Raw genomic sequence first — 17,350 nt, forward strand, 5'->3', positions numbered from 1 at the left:
AGACACACGGAGGAATTAAAACAAAAGAGGCTTGCTCATCAAAAGAAACTGTGGCCTTAACACCACGTCCTCTCCCTGTATTGAAGATTGCATTAATTTGACTGCTGTCTACCATACAGCCTATATTTTCTACATACATGTGCCCATCTTTATGTTCCTCCCTTTTTCCATTTTTGCTGTTCGAATAAATATTTGATGCATTATATATTATTTAGCAGACACTCGTTTCATTGATTGAGTGGAAATAATATGATATAAATTTCACAGTTTTTCTTCTTTTTTTTTCTTTCTTTTTTTACGGCTGATCTACATTTTACCATTTGCTGCAGGGGATGTCACAGACCTTGGTGGCTGAGTTGGAGAGGGCTTTTACAAAGACGCCTGTGCTAAGGCATGCAGACAAATGCACTTACGCATAAACAAGCACACAAGCACACACAGGAACGAGGAGGTAAACAATTCCCACTTTTGAGAGCTGGAGTTATGCCTTGGGCAACAAACCAATCATAGCTCTGCTGTATGAGCATGTTTTTAGATAAACAACTGGTATTGGTAATTTGGCACAGCTCCCTTGGACACGGCGATGTGTAAGCAGTGTGTCCTTAAACTGTGAGTATACCAAATGAGCCGCACAGCAGCACCGAGTCACATACAGGGACACAGCGCCTCGGGTCTCCTGGGTGCTCTGCTTCTCCCCGTAGCCCTGTTTCTGTCTGGCAATGTCTGCATGGCACTGTTAGGCCTGGCCCAATTAAACCTATTTAGAGAGCCTTCAGCCTTGGGCTCACCAGGGACTCAACATGTCATCCCACCTTCCACACACATGTGACTTCCAGCCAGTAAGACAGACGCCTTATGCGGCATGATGTAACCATTTAATATTTTGGTGAAATACGCACTCCTCCGCTCTCAGACTTAATGTTTGTTATTCTTATTACTAAAGTATCAGTGATACCTGTTTTAGTGCGACTGTCCTCGTAGCTCCCCTCATTCTTGGTGGTAGTGATGGGTGGGATGTGGGATGTGGGTTGGCTACATGGATGGAGATCAAATTTCCTACACCCCACAAACGCAAACACAGCTAGTCGGCAGTGTGTGCCGTGCATCCCCGGAGTCCAACTGCTGCTCTGAAACCAATTTAGCAGCCCACGCTGGATGGAGTAAACCTCTGCCCCGTCCCTCTTTTCTTCTATCCATCCATCCCTCCCTCCCTTTCCTTCCCGCTCCCTTCTATGTCTACTCAGTTCTCTCCCAACGCGTTACTCTTTGGAAGACACAGTGAGCCAGAGGGAGAGGGAGGGAGGAAAGGGTGGGAGAGTTTGGGCATGAGAAGGGGGAAAAAGAGGGGAAAGGCTTCTCTTCTTTCTGAAATCATGCTCTGGATCAGTCTGGAGAGGCCTAGTGTGTTTGGATTGGCATGGCGGCTGGCAGACGACAGAGGGAGGTGGAGCTGGAAGGGAGTTATAAATAAACATTTCAACAGGGCTGGGGAGAGGTGTCGGCCGGCCTCAGGCCACGGACCTTCCATGGGCTCGTTGGCGCCCCTCCAGGTCACATTACAGGAGTATACTGCCACACAGAAATGCTATATGTGTGTGTGTGTCTCTATTTGCGTGTGTGTGACAGAGACACAGCAAAACAGAGGAGAGACCTGAGAGGGTGGAGTGTGTGTTGCTATAGCAGCAAACTCAATGAAGGCCTCAGAGTGCCAGCCTCCACGAACTGAGAGAATTAGCATATTATTACATAAAGACAACATGTTCCATTCACACTGAAGATGCGCTAAGACCTTGGTCTGTGGTAAAAAATACTCTTTCATTTATCTCCATTGAACATCAACCTTGGACACAAAATGTGTTTTTGTTGCGTCTACGTGTAGTTACATAACTGAAGTGTTCAAAAAGTTTAAACACTACTTTTCCCAATACAAGAGTGTAATAAGCTCATAGAGTTTAAGTAACGTAGTGCTGCCTTTAACTAATAGTTCTAAAAAACTGTTTGCAACTTCTTTCTGTTAAATAGATAATACTTTGACAGTAGTGCAGAATCCATTACCCAAGTAAGAAATAATATAAAACTTTATAAAGTCAGTCAACATATGTAATCAGGATAATGTACTTAACATATCAAAACTAATCAATGCAGAAAATTGCCCCTCAGACTGCAATGTCATTAAATAATTAGTATTCATTTATTCAAATGTGAGCAGCATTTTATTTTTGTACTTGCAGATAGGTGCAGATAGTTTTTAATTTTCTTATATGGGATTGCAACTAATGATATATATATATATATATATATATATATATATATATATATATATATATATATATATATATTCCTTTATGGATTAATCTGCTGATTATATTCTCAGTCAAATGATTGTGGGGTTAAGATAGTGAAAAAAAGATCATCATCAAAATGAAAACTGCACATTCAAATCATGCTCAAAATAGGCCAGTTTGCTGTAACAAGAAAAATAAGATCATCTTCATTTTTGAGAAGCCATAGAACCATGAACAAGAACCATAAAATAGCTTCTTAACTGTATCGTTCATTTAAATGAGATTTAAGATTAATACATTTAATATTGATAGATGAATTGATTCACCTATGCAATGCAACTTTTTAAGCTTTTTGTGCATTTTGCATTTGAAGTCTTGCCTGATTAAAGTAACTACTTAATGCCAAATAAAAAGAGTAGAATAAAAAGTATAATGTTTCCCTGAAAATGCTGCAACACAATAAATACCAGAAGTATATCAGTAGCATAAACAAACTACTGAAGGGAGACACAGTAGCTGTGTTTCCAGTGTATTTCTGTAAACATTTTGGAAGTTTGCATGAGGAAAATGTCATTGGAATTGGCAAAATTTGGATTTTGGATTTGAGATGGGTTTTAATTTCAGAGTTAATGTACATAATGGGAGAGTCTTTGTGTCCAGACGGCAAGAACATAAGAAGTTAACTTAATAATAGTTAACGTGAAAGGCTAAGTACAACTTGCCTGATTGAAAACAAGTTTTTAAGACTTTTATCCATTTCTCTCTCATAGATGGCCAAAGGTTTGTTTGTTTCTTCTTGTTCTTCCTCAAAATAATTCAGCAGTTGGCAAGCTACTAGTTTGTTTCTGGCTTCTTCTACTCTGTTTATTCCAGCCATGTGTAAAGTAGCTCATACTGCCACCTTCTGAGCACACGATGCAGCCTAGTGTATGTTCCAAAGCAGTTAATGGAAACAAAATTAATTTCCATTTTATTTTATAATTTTCTGTGCTATAGCAAGAGTTTGTTTTCAAACACCTGACAGTTATAGAGAAAGCCAGTGATACAGAAAAGTGTAAGCAATTACATATGCAGGGATTTGAACCAATTCTGTTTCCCTAAGAAGTACTATAATGAAAAACAAAAATCTTGCCGTTCTAAAAAGCACCTAACTTGCATACTCAGTGAAACCACATGAGTCGTGCACTAGAGTGAATCCAATCCTGGGAAGGAGAACAGACGCCTTGAATTTTTTCCCGCCTCTGCCCAGGCTCAAAGCTGTGGAGTCGGGCACTGAAACCATTGGCAGCAATGCCAGGACTCTGCGCTTCATGTATGTGTTTTGTCATGCCAAAAATGGATATCAGTGCAAGGTGTGGCCTGAGGAAAGGTTACAAGAATGTTATGTAGTGTATCTGCACGTACAGATGGGGATGCATGCCTCACAAAAGTGAAAAGAATCGGTATGCAACTACACACTATGTTTTATGACTTCTCTGTGCAGATTTCTTTGTCCAGTATAAACTCAGCCTCCCAGATGATTTTCCACCCAATCAGGTCTCAGCACTCCCTTTGAGTTCCCCTGTGCAACTCAGGTTCACAGTTGATGGGGCAGATCCCACAGTTCTGCTATAGAAAAAGAGACATTTTGGTTTCATGGTTACTTATCGCAGGCAGATTTTTATGGTTGTATTTTGGCAAAGAGAAATGCTGCTTTTGGCTTCAGCTGTCTACATCTGTGCCCCACAGGGCTTATTTTGCTCCTCCAATGAGGCCTCTCTATAAAAACCACAGGTAGACTGAACATATTTAGCCAGATTCTATAAGGTGTGGACAATAACCTACGGAACAGCACGGTAGGACAACATGTCTATGTAGAAACTGCTGTGCTTGAAGAAAATTTTTGTGGCTGCGCCATTATTGCAGCTAGCTTTGGGACTTCTTGAAGACATTAAGGCTTTCATGAAAATAAATCTTCCAATGGAAATCTGAAACGATAAAACATTGTTCTAAGAGGGTAAAACAAAGAAAACTATGAAGCGCAATGGCGGATCCAGCTGCATTTTAAATTAAGATGAAAAGGGAATAAGAGCAAAGAAAGAGCTCTAAAGAAAAGAGAACTCAAAGGGAAATGTAGACCACAAAATGCTATGAAGTCAGAGCAGGCCTATCTCTTTTTAGTCACTTGTGGTTTTCCTCCACGATTTACTATAAAAATCTGGCAGTGTCCATGGGGGCTAGTTAGCAGATCCCGCTGATATGACTGGAGTTGGGTGGCTTCACCACATGCTTGGCCAGGGGTGAAGTGACTCATAAACACTTGGAAGCTCAGGGGGTGGTGTGGTGGTGGTGGGGTGTCCGTCCACCTGTGGAGAGACACGGCTCCAGTGCAAACAGACACAACTGACCCTCTGCTTGGCAGCTGGCCGACTGGAGGTTTTGACAACATACAACCTTTTTTTTTTTAACCTGATGACAGAAATTAATATACTGAACTGACAACTGCTGCTATATTGTGATCAAAATCTAAATATGCTAAGCTGATAAAAACATGTGGATCTCAAACCAGTAGCAAAACACAAGAAGATTTTTCCAGTGGCTTCCTGATGGTGGAAACTATCAAGTAGACATACGCGAAACTCTGTAATCTCACAGATGTAATGGATTGATTGTATATTGTGCATTTTTTTTCCCTACCAGATTTGAGGAAAGTGCAGAAACACAATGTGTACTTTGGTTTATTTTATGGTCTGGGTCCATTTTTCCGCACATATATGTTATTACACATCTGTTTTTTCTCGTTTTTGTTCATTGAGAGAGAGAGAAAGAGAGAGAGGAAGGGGGATACAGATAGGGGGAGGAAAAGCAGTGCAATACTATTACCATTTCCTGTTTCTGTGGAGCCAGAGGTCTTCAGGGAGCGAGCTGAGAGGAGTCCTGGCGGCCAGACGCCTCTGATCGGCCAAGACATACTGTGGAAAGGGGAGAAAAATCAAGAAACCTGCCTGCAAAGAAACCACTTTCAAATAATCCCAACACAAGGCTCGGAGCGCTCGATATACACCACCAGTACCTAATGAGAAATTAACTTAAAATCAGATAAGCATACGAAATAATCACAGGAATGGCTTCACGATGAAGTTTCTCAACTGCAGCCACATTTTCTATGAAAAATCTCCTTTCCTTGAATAGTACCTCTCTGTATTCCCTTTGTTGTCAACTCTAAATACTTGCTCAAGGCATCTCATCTTCACAACAGTAAAGCAACTGTTTCTAATTAAATTTTAGTACCATTTTCCGAATAGTCTTTACCAAGAAAACATTCTTATAACTCTGAGTCTTTTACACTGTGGTTTTTCACTATAAACACTCATAATATTACACCGCAACTCTATTGCCAAAAGACAAAAAAGAAACAGAGACATTAGCAGTGGAGTTTGCATTGGGGGAAGTTACATGAAAATATGTACAACATCTTCCTGAGCATTAGCCAACATGTTCTAAAATACATGTTGTTTTGGGAAAATAAAACTCTCAGTGTTGGTGTGTCAATGTTGCAAAAGAATAGCAATGAAAGAAATCAGTCTTAAGCAGTGCATTGAATAATAGAGTAGAATAATAGTAAAGAGAATTTAAGAAATATTTTCCTAAAGACCTTGCTTGTAGCATCATATAAATTTCTTGAGCTTGACATAATTCTCCAAAGTTGTAATAAAAATATTTGGATATAATAACAAACCTCTTCTTCTATAGAGTCAGGATTTTTACAATAAAGCATCAGTTATATGCTTAACCAACAGAGGGGAATCTGTCTGAGGGAATGAGGGATCAGTTAAGAAAATAAATAAAGTCAAATAAGAGGTAAATTTTGAGGAGCCCCTGAAACCCCTGACCCTCCCTGCAAGAGACCCCCTTCCTCCCCAAACGGCGCTACCAAACACAACCTCCAGCGCTGCCAGCATGCTGCTCTCCTGACAGGCTCAGGCTCTGAGGCCTAAAGAAAACAAACCGACTCTGATTGTGAAAATAGTGCCGTAAGGCCCTCCTGGTGCCCGCCGCTTATCTGACACAAGGCGAGCTTTGTGTACTGGGGGGCTTCTTGCTGGCCCTCAACAACCCCACCAGGTGGAGACTTCCAGGACCAAACTCTCCTCCTCCTCCTCCTCCTCCTCCTCCATCATCCCCTCCCTCCATCACTTTCTCCCCCTGCCCTCATGTGTAGCGTGTCACCTCCATTGAGACCGCTGTGTATATTTTGACAGGGGAGCATCAGGAAATTGATCCGAAGGCCCCACACTGGTCTGTGGGCAAAAGCAATTCCTTAACAGTTGGAGATGATGAGACTTCCCAACCACAAAATGCCTACATTATGTCATGTACACAGTATTCTGAAGAAAACCTTGATATATGAAAAGTTAAACCCTGAAGATGAGGAAATGTCTCAGAAGAGGAAAAACAATGTCAGCAAGTAGTGGCAACACGGCAAGGAAGTGACACTAATAGCTGAACTACATTTCTACTTTTGGGTAGTGCAGTTATTTTCAACGTTATATGCAGTTTCCCATAGGAAGCTATGTGTAGTAGTATGACATGTAGATATATCATGTAACTCTGTTGCACTTTCTTTTGAACTTCATGGAAATGTGCTGCATATTGAAGATTCTGGGGAAAATAAGACTGAAAAACTGGTAAAAGTTCAACAGCTGGAGAAAAAAAATGCTGTAAAATAGCTGAAAATATCCATTCTATAAAGATCCAACAACTTTCTATGATTAAAATATCGTTTCTAATCTTAATTTTCACATATATTTATGAACTTTTTATATGTAATGAAGGATATTTGCACTACCAGTCAAAAGTTTGGACAAATCTTCTCATTTAATGGTTTTTATTTAATTATTTTGTACATTGTTAATTGATATTGAAGACATCAAAACTATAAAATAATACATATGGAATTATGTTGTAGACAAAAAAAAGCGTTAATCTTCAGTATTAATCTACAATGTACAAAATAATACAAATAAATAAAAAGCTTTAAATGAGAAGGTGTGTTGAAACTTTTGACTGGTAGTGTATATGTGCAAAAACAATGAAATAAGGTCAAATAGTGGTATAATACAAATAATCAGGCTTAATACTGCCTTTATAGTTGCAGTTTGTTATATGATTAAATGTAAAAAAAATTATATATATATTAGGCTTGGGCGGTATTACGGTAATACCGTATACCGCCAGTGTTTAAAAATAGCAGCGGTATCAGTTCCAGTACCGTCATGAAAAAAATGCAGTGCTCTTATACAGGAGATAAGTGTTATGAGAGTATTAAATGTCATTTAATGCCTAAAATTGATTATGTCCAGTAGCACTTATGTGTGGTTGAATTTTCAGTTTTACTTAAACAGTTATGTTTTAGCCTACTTTTGGAGACTTTCCATAAAGTTTATGAAAGTGACGTCGTCACATGACAGTGCAGAGGAGGTGGGGTTGGGGGGGGGGGGGGGGGGTGGCAGATCCCGCACGGAGTGACTTGGTGTCAAAAAAGAACACAACTTTTGCAGTTCGGGAGTATTTCGGGTTCCAGGCAAACGAGAAAGGAGAGCTGGTAAATACTGATGAAGGAATTTGTAAATTCTGCAATCAAAAGGTGATCGCGAGAGACGGAAACGCCTCTAACCTAAGGACACATCTTCAAATCAACCACCCACTCACTGCTGCGAGTATTCAATTTCCGAACGTGAAGGCACAAGCCAGTAACAGTAATAGTCACGGTAATACCGTATACCCCGGTAAAATGTGAAGGAAGTTTGACGGTATCAAAATTTGGATACCGCTCAAGCCTAGTATATATATATTAGTGTTGTGGAACTTCTGTGCCTAATCTGTTTCTTTTAGATCATATAAAGTATAATATGAGTGTTTACATGTGATTTTACATAAAAATCTTATACATTTGACAAATATTAAATGGTAAAAGAGTATACTGAGCTATAAAATGAATGAAACAATGTCAAACCACCATTATGTGATAAATAGATTAGATTATCAACAATAAAATATTAATTTTGGATCATATCAAGTATGAGTTTTAAATGTAACTTACCATAAATACTGTGTATATTTATTAGAACAGACTTTTTTGGATGTATTATTGTACATTACACAAATAGCAGCTGGTCATTGTTACTCATGTGTCAGCACACGTGCCAAGCAGAGATATTAATAGACTAGAATTGCCACTATGGCTGCTGGGTATTTCTATTAGAGTGAAATTTGACCACGGTAAAATGGCGGCTTCTCTGTCTGACGCTCAGCCAAGGCAGATTGTCAGTATAAGAACAGATGTTTCAGTGTTGCTGACCTCAAAATAGCTGGATACAATATTTGTATATCAGCATCATTCGAAAGTCAATGATAACTTACCCACAGCTATGAGAGATGTTTCCCCTGATGTCATGAGCCAAGTCAAACTTCCAGCTGTGCCAAGCTGGCTGGATAATAAAGATAGTTACCGTAGGCTATTTACTGGGACCGTAAGCAAATATGTAACAACAGCGTTTTAGGCCAGAAACTGATTAGTGTTCATAATTTACTTAACATCTAATCTAATTACAGTGTCCATTACAAAGACAATCTTCTGGTTTCAAAAATAAGCTGGCCTCTGCATTTGTGTTGCTCTATTCATGGGGGCAGGTCACTGAAGAGTTCTGTTGGACAATATTTCTTCTCTTCATTACATGTAGAATCAAGAACTCTTATTTTGGAGTTCATGGCAATAAGGTAGAGTTAACTATAATCACAAGTGTTTAACAGGCACTCACAACAACAAAGTTCTTCATAAGATAATCACACAGGGAATGAAAATCCAAAATATAGATGAAGGTATCACACGTAGGGAGTCCTGTACATGTTCTCCATTTTGCAGATCGCGAGTCTGTTTCAGTCTTTGAGATTCTTTGACAAAAGCAAAAGGTTTTGAGCTTTTCTTACATACATCCTTACTATAGATCACTTTAGTAACTTCTCCAGTCTACCAGTAGGTGATCCTGTGAACCTGCTATAAACAGCTTAACACAGGAGAGAGAATCAAGAATGGCATGTTAATTCTAGCATTATGGTGACTTGCCAAGTGATGGGATAAGATGTATTTCTAGCAGCTGTAAATGTTATTTCGGACTTTTCTGTTTCTCTTGTCAGGCTGTTAGTTGGTCCACCACATTGGCACAGACTCAGCAGCTACCCAGAGGATGACTTAACTTTCCTGATCTTCCCACTTTTCCACCTTGAGGTTAACATTATTGAATTTTTTAGTGAAACGTCTTGACAGCCTTTGGATGGACTAAGATGAACTGTAATAATACTGGTGATCCTATGACTTCCCATAGAAACACCCAGTTTGTCTACTACTTTTTCTCTTCAGTCTTAGTAGGGTATCGTTTGTTGTTGTTTTTTAATGAGTAAATGTTACTTATATCCCCAAAAAAGCACAATAAACTACAATTTACATGAATCGTTGCACCTGGTGAACACTGTTTACACTATCATCATCTTCTTAGCCATCTTTTTATTGCAAAATAAAGGAGTGGATATGCTGATATAAAAGGAAAATCCAAACACTTCTAGAGAGAGAGGTCAGAGGACCTTTGTACCCAGAGTTCAGGTTCTTAGGCAACACTGATTTACAGCTTTGTTCAAATCCACCTGGCAAATTTAAAGACCCAAACCCATCTGTAACCCGAACCACTTGATTGATGGAGCTTGATGTGGGCTGCGCGCTGCCTTTAGACTGGTTTACAGGTGGGTGGACAGAGTGATAACTGAAAAAGTGACTCATCTCTTACACAAATGCCATACATAATAGATAACTGAGACAGTTGTTGCTGAATAAAATGGTGGCTCTGAGATGTTTGAGAATCTGCCTGAAACACTGAGCTGAAAGTGGTGAGCTGGAGAAGGTGACGCTTTCACCGACACGAAAATCTGATTACCGCTGATAATACAGATGGCTGAACTTTCTCTCCTACTGCCACATTCCACAGCTGTCAACAATTTTGGAATAATTTAGAATAATTTTGATTATTCTTTTCTTTTTTTTCTCTCGAGTAGGCTTGTGCTAGTTAGCTTGCCAGTAACACTGTGAGCTTATTACCATGCAGCCATTAGTTGACGCTAAGTAAATTAAGAACAGCAGACATCTCCAGTTGACAAAATTATCATGGAGATTTGAGAGATGATTCACAGAGCTGTGCATAAGTGCAACCATAAGCTTGCAGACAATTATCAAAATTAAAAAGAAAATTCTCCCACATTCTTATTGTTGATTAAAGCCCCACTGAGCAGCTTATTATATATTACCTTTGACTAAAGATTTCCTGGTGATAATGCCATTGAGAATCTCCATATGCAAATGGTTTGTCAGCAGATCTTATGAGAGCCTAACATACAATAAAACTGTGGCCTCTTATTTCAGCTCATGAGCTCATACGTAGAAGTTGTGAGGTGGGAGAAGAAAGCTCAAATAAACAGGTGGCAAGGTTTGACACTTGAGCAGTTGCTCGCACTTGCGAACTATATAATAAGCATGATTATACCTCATATGCAAAGCCGCATCTCCAGTTACAAAGTTAAAATCACCCATCCGTCTATCCCGACTTCAACACCTTTGCTTTTAACTGCAGGATAAAAATGCCACGCTGCTTCCTTGGCACTCAAAAAAAAAAAAAACACACTAGGTTGTTTAAACTGAACAAACAACCATTGCTGAACAGTCTCCTGAACAGTTTTATGAAGAAAAGTTCAACTTCCTTGCACAGTTCTTGCTTCAACAAGATATTTTGAGCATCGATCAGACTCTGGTATGAGCTTTGTCAATAAGGAGAGAAAGCAGCCCGATAATTGATTGTGATTTAGCTCTGCTGCCAGCTGTGTACACACAGACACAGAGCACAACCAGAGTTCACCTTAACCATCATTCAAGAGCAAAGGTTGAATTGGCAGTGGGGGTTAGTGAAGGAAAAGAGCAAATCTGATGGAATCCAGTCAGAACTAAAAATATGTTCCTATACAGCTAACCTCCACTCTCAGTTACATTTTGAGATATCTGTATTTTCTCTCAGACTATGTATGTTTGTGTATTACATTTATGTTTCTAATCAACATATCCCTGCCACTTAGCGTATAGCTATCCAGCTTTTGCTCCTTTTCAGCCAACAAACCATATATTAGATGGGACGGGAGTCATCTCACAAGTAAAAAACAAATGAAAAGCTTCAAACATGTAGTTAAAGGTTTGTATCTCAACCCAAACCATGATATTTTCCCACACGTAACCAAACAGTAAGCGAAAACATCATACTGTTACCTTCACAACAGAAAATAAGTGTCTTACAAAGTGTAATTGAGAAGACAGTGTTTTTGGAGACACTGTTGAGATGAAAATGATGAGAACAGTCTTATTCTCGAATGTGCAAAAGGAAAAATAAAGCTCTCTATTTTCTTTTCTACCCTTGGTTTTTCCACCTCATCCAAAAAAATTAAAATCCAATGATCACATTTTTACAATGGCATAATATGCTCCATATGCAACATGAAAACGCTGAGCTGAAAGGCCTTGTTTGAGGTACGCGCTCTTGCACCAACCATATTTCAGTTGGAATTCATTAGGAAGTTGGGGTTACATTTTTCTTACGGAAACCAAAAGAAATGAGAAATGTGGATGAGGCTGTTTTTTCCGAGGTCCTTGGAGAGTGTGTAAGTGATCTGAGACACTCGGGGTGGCGTCTGGATGAGCCTGGGTTTGGATCGGGACCCTGCATCTGGGGCACATGTGCTTTCAGCAGGGACAGAAAGACGGGAATACACAGCCAAAACCTCTCTTTCTCCGCATCTTTTTTTTCTTTGTCTGAATTCTGAAAAGGAATCTAATGACTTTCCTGATCATGCCACAAATCTGCGCCTTTTCCCTTCCGTGACCTTGAAATGAAGCTTTTAAACAGCTCTCATGGCAATGAGTATGGTGAGGACAATAAGATTACTTACAATCAAGCATGTTTATGAAACAGTGCTGACGACGCTCAGCTGAAAAATGATCTCTGCTTAGACCAGAACTCTGTGGGCAAATGTGTTTGGTGGCACAGACGAAGCGCAAACCAGCAACAGATACACAATACTACCAAAAACAAAAAAGAGACAAAGAATAGAGGAGGGATGAAGAGAAAGCTGTGGATGTTGTGGTTCTTTGGCTGACAACAAGCCACTTCTAGTCCCCCAACAGCCTCTTGGCATCGCTTTAGTAGCCCTCCATTAGCAGCATCAGAAGGCCCGGGGCGGCCGACAGAAGTGTGACCGGAGATTATTGTCCTGTGTGCTTGTTTGGGTTAAGGCTTTAGATGGGGAAATGGGATTAGGATAGGCCCGGCTGGAGAGACACACACTAATGGGAAGCAGAGGAGCACTCGCCTGATCCTCCTCCACTCACAGAGAGCAACCCTGTTATCCCACCTGATTGGATTAGCCCCCTGTTAAATGTGCTATGATAAGGGTGGACCACTGCTGAGACTCTCCTCAGTGCTGCTGGGGTGGAAGCAAACAGATACTGTACAGGGAGCAAATAGATTCCTCCACACCGCTTTAATGGATGATGTCTGTTTCATGTTTCTGGCTGTGATGACACGATCATGGTGTGGAAACAGAGAGGAAATCTAATTTTGTATACAGCACTGTGAGCATTTGTCTCCTTATGAAGATTTTTAATATCTCTATAATTCATATCACAATCATTTGGCTGCTTTATGTTGTTGAGCAACACAGCATTAGCATTAAAAATACAACATTAAACCCGCCACAGGGATATTGGCAGTGAATGTGTGGGCTGCAGTTGGGGCCTCCATAAATTGGGCTTGATCCTGCACATCTCATGGATGCCGCAGTTTGGAGATTTTGAAAGCTGGATCAACATCTTTGGCTCTTTATCTTGTTCCTCTAACTGCTCCTGAGCTATTTGTGCAGCGTGGCACAGTGCATTGATAAATGATAAAGTCAAAAGATGACAGGAAAATAGCAAGCCTGGCCTTCTTGGCTGCTAAAGGAGAAATCTTTGCTACACTGGAAAATTTGTAAGCTGGGATGGTTCACATTAAAAACATGGTTACTTGAATTTACTTCGTATGGAACAATACAGCCTGTTGAATTGGGATCAGTTTTGGAAATGCAGATGTGTGGCACTGAGCAGCCATATTGGAAGAGTTTCTGATATTGTGCTTTCCGTTAAAGATGTCATATTCTTTAATAAATAATCATGGAGAACAGTCCTGTACACTTTACCTTTTGTGCTACAAGTTGTTATGTAACGTGAATGTTTTGTGCTTGTTGTTGTTTTAGTTATGGTCACAGCTGTGTGCCTGATTGTTTCTTTTTTCTGTACGTTGATGTGAAATATAAAAGTGTACAGACAAAGTCTGCAAGTTGGATGCAGGGCCTCCCTGGATTGGGCTTGATCTGGCACATTCCACATATGGTCGATAGGACTATGAGCTTGGAACTGGAGAGCTTGGAGATCAGATCAAAACACCTTGGGCTGAGGTTTAGCAGTGTCAAAAGGTGGATCATTGCTGCTGTCAGGGAATGCTGCTGATATGGAGGGGTGTGTTTTGGTCGGCAACGTTTAGGTGCATGTTACGTGCCAATGTAGCATCCAGATGACTCTCTGAACCAGAGGTTTTTCAGCAGAACACTGCACTCTAAAGAGATATTATGCATTTCACCTGTTTTAATACTGTGGTTCATCAGCATAAGGGTCTTTACTGTGACTGCACCTTGCCTCCCTCAGCTTTTTATATATATGCAAATCCTCAAGACTTAAACTTGCTAATTGCAGCCACTCTACCAATCAGACAGTAATTACTGGTATCCTGCCTGCCTTTCCTTCCAATGGCTGAGCAGCTAATTTGAGCCGTGGTTTAAACAGCTGGAAAACAGCATCCTGTGGCAAAACTGGAGGCCTGCGTTACAGTGTGCATGCGTGTGTGTGCATCTGTGTTCCTATTTCTGTACGGTGTATGGCACTTTTTGGAAAATACGATGTAAGATATAATGAATGTGACTGGTAGGAAAATCTGGGTAGGTGTGTGTAATGTAATATTTCTATTCCATACCTCCTGCTTTGCCTAGAAAGTCAGTGCCTCTATCAATATGTTAACTCTATCTGACCTACCTGTCAGAACAGTCCCCTTCTCTGTGATTGATTAACATTTTATTAATGTTTCCTTTTGCCACCGGTTCAGGTGATGCAGCATGACACGCCGCGCCTACTCTGGGTGATGATTGGATTAAAAGGTTACTGATCTCATAATTGCTTTTAAATTACACCCCATGTGAGCGTGTGTCATTAATGTAATGATTATCCACATCACACCAATCTTACCCCAGTGAATCCTTAGCCATTTAGTCTTGATAAGGTGACATGTCACACTCATCATCAAGCACAGACCTAATATGTTCAGACAAAAACATTTAGAAATCTCTTTGGGGAAAAAAAGCGCCAGATCAAAGACCCTCACAAGTAAAATCAGCAACTTCAAACCTGTCAAACAGCATCTTTTCCCCCACCTGTTAGTCACTTTCTGGTCATTGTGGTACAGCAGCACAGCTATAACCTTCTGCAACACTGAAGTAAAAGTATATACTGTATAATCAATTAGACCAAAGCTACCACATGTCCGGCTGACAGGCACTTAAGGAATTAGCCCTTGGAATACAGATCGCTGTTAGCTAATTAACTAAATTGTTAATGTGGAGCATGTACAAAGGTTACCACTGTCTAATGGCCAACGAGCTACAAATGGGTCTTATGTGCCTGCGAGAAAGTCGCCTGTTTGTTAAAATACAAGTTGTATGCTCTAAGATGAGTAACACGTGTAACCCTATCCCTGTGATTACTGTGTTTACTGTCAGTAAGTGGCATGAAAAACTTTGCTCTTCATATTACATTGCTAGATGCTTATTTTCCCTTTCCTTGTGTTATGCCAATGACACTTTTCTCCTCCCGAGTCATTTTCTCAATTGAACTGCTTTTCATTTACAGGCTATTTCCCACTGCGTGTTTTCATTTTTGTCGTTTCTCTCGCTCATTAGTTGCAGATCTGTGACTTCAGCACCAACAGATTGAGATCACACTTCAGTATCAAGATGTAACTGCAATATTGTTTTGTAGAAAATAGTCAAGGTTTTGCTGTTAAACTATTAGCAAACAACCAGGGATATAGAAATCAAAATGATGAGAGCTATGCTATTGGCCAGATGTGCACCGGACAGCTGGTAGATATTTTGCAGTATTTTCTGTTGCAGCAGGATATTTTCCACCAGGTTGTGTTTTGTTCATCCAGTAGGTTCCTGGGATAAGAAGTGCTTCATGCTCATGCTACTGGTAATGAATGTGTCAGCATGTGTTTTGGCTCAGGTAGGCACAAAAAATTTGGCTCAGGGTCCAATTACTGTACTTGTATAATGGTCCAGTGACTGTTTCAGTGGTTGGGTTTGATGTAAACCTAACTTGAACCCAGAACTCTGACAGGTAGCTGAGTAGAAACTGAAAAGAACATTTAATCTGCTACAAAACTGATATGTATACGTATTTCCATTACATTCCATTAAAAAGTAATGCATTATTTCAAATCAAAAAGGACAAGTGTGCCTAAGGACTGATTCTGTAATGAAGAGCACGATTATTCTGTATCCCTGCAGCAATGATGCCCTTTTTTCTTTTGAAAGTTAGACAAAAAACAGTAGCCCTCTTATTTTCCTTCAACGATGAGAGAAGACAGCAAAATTTTCTGCCCTTTTTCCTGCAAACAGAACCTCACTGGACATTTTTCCAGTGGAACTAACAGAGAACAGCCCTGTTTAGTCTATTTCCTCCGCGTTGCGTCTATTTTCCTCTGCGTTGTTGTGTAATTATACTGGATAGCTTCATATGCAATTACTAAGCTTTGCTGATGCTGACACAACATTGCGAGAGGGCAGAGGGTAAGAAAGCCAACGTTTACAGCTTGAGATGCATAGAAGCATCAGACGGTATGTATTTTATTTAAAAATTTGCACAAGGGTTGGAGAGGACAAACATGAGGAAACTTTTCTCAAGCTCGTACACGAAAAAAATGTGCATCTTGGTTTAATATGCTTGCGCAGAACATCGGTTAAATGAATAATGTAATGTTTTGCATTTTGAAACACTATAAATTCACAGTGAACCTAAATGTGCATGAACACAAGTGCTCATATTGTGCGTGAGTGTCTGTGTGTGCAACGGTGTGTTTAAATGTATGTTCGTAGCTTAGCTGTGCTTGTGTGTGGATGTCTGTGGGTCTCTCTCATCCAGAGCGAGTCGTGAAACCTAATTGCTTGCACATGTGGAGGATTTTCAAGTGTTTAGAATGAAGTTGGTTTCAAGAAGAGGCGAACGGGGGGTGGTCGGCAGTCTGCAGCTAGAGACAGCCAGCCTTAACCCCTCCCTCTGCTGAAACCAATGCCTTTCTCTTTCTCTGCTCGCAGGAGTAAAAGGTCAGGGGTCACAGGGGAAGATCCCAAGTGATTGGACACAGGCCTGCTGTATCAGAAGTGGAGGACACAGTAAAGCCGTAGTGTGTAACATGACACTCCCCCACGTCTGATCAAAGTGATATTATAAATGAAAATACCCAAGTCAAACATAGACATTGCAGTCACAGAATATATAAGCAAATACAAAGCAAATGACACACACAAAAAAATAGAAGCCCTGCATACCACTCAAACCTCTCCTCACCCCTCCTCTTACCCCTCAGTCCTTCTTAGAGGGGGGAGATAAAGTGTTCCAGAGACAGGGAACCAAGCACAATTTCAAAGATGTATCAGAGGGTAAAAATGGAAAAGTGCTTTTAATCTTGTGTAACCCTATAGGGCTCTAAATGTGAAGGGCTTCAGAGAAAGGATCCTTTAAAGAGGACATATAATCCTAATTAAAACACAGAACACAGCGACCACTTGATCCAAAGGGGCCTCGGCTGTAGTGCAACCATCTCCTGGTTCAGGATCTTTTATTGTTGTTGAAG

At 40.2% G+C, this 17,350-nt stretch overlaps 1 long non-coding RNA gene across 1 annotated transcript in view; it reads right to left on the reverse strand.

The window, feature by feature from the left end:
• LOC127534831 (uncharacterized) overlaps positions 1-17,350 on the reverse strand; it is a 78,643-nt gene that overhangs the window by 13,430 nt on the left and 47,863 nt on the right. Inside the window, exon 2 of the long non-coding RNA XR_007943407.1 lies at positions 5,148-5,236. This is a non-coding gene — a long non-coding RNA (uncharacterized LOC127534831). The remainder of the gene's footprint in view (positions 1-5,147; positions 5,237-17,350) is intronic.

The sequence above is a fragment of the Acanthochromis polyacanthus genome, chromosome 7 (assembly GCF_021347895.1).
Source record: "Acanthochromis polyacanthus isolate Apoly-LR-REF ecotype Palm Island chromosome 7, KAUST_Apoly_ChrSc, whole genome shotgun sequence".
Classification (NCBI taxonomy): domain Eukaryota; kingdom Metazoa; phylum Chordata; class Actinopteri; family Pomacentridae; genus Acanthochromis; species Acanthochromis polyacanthus.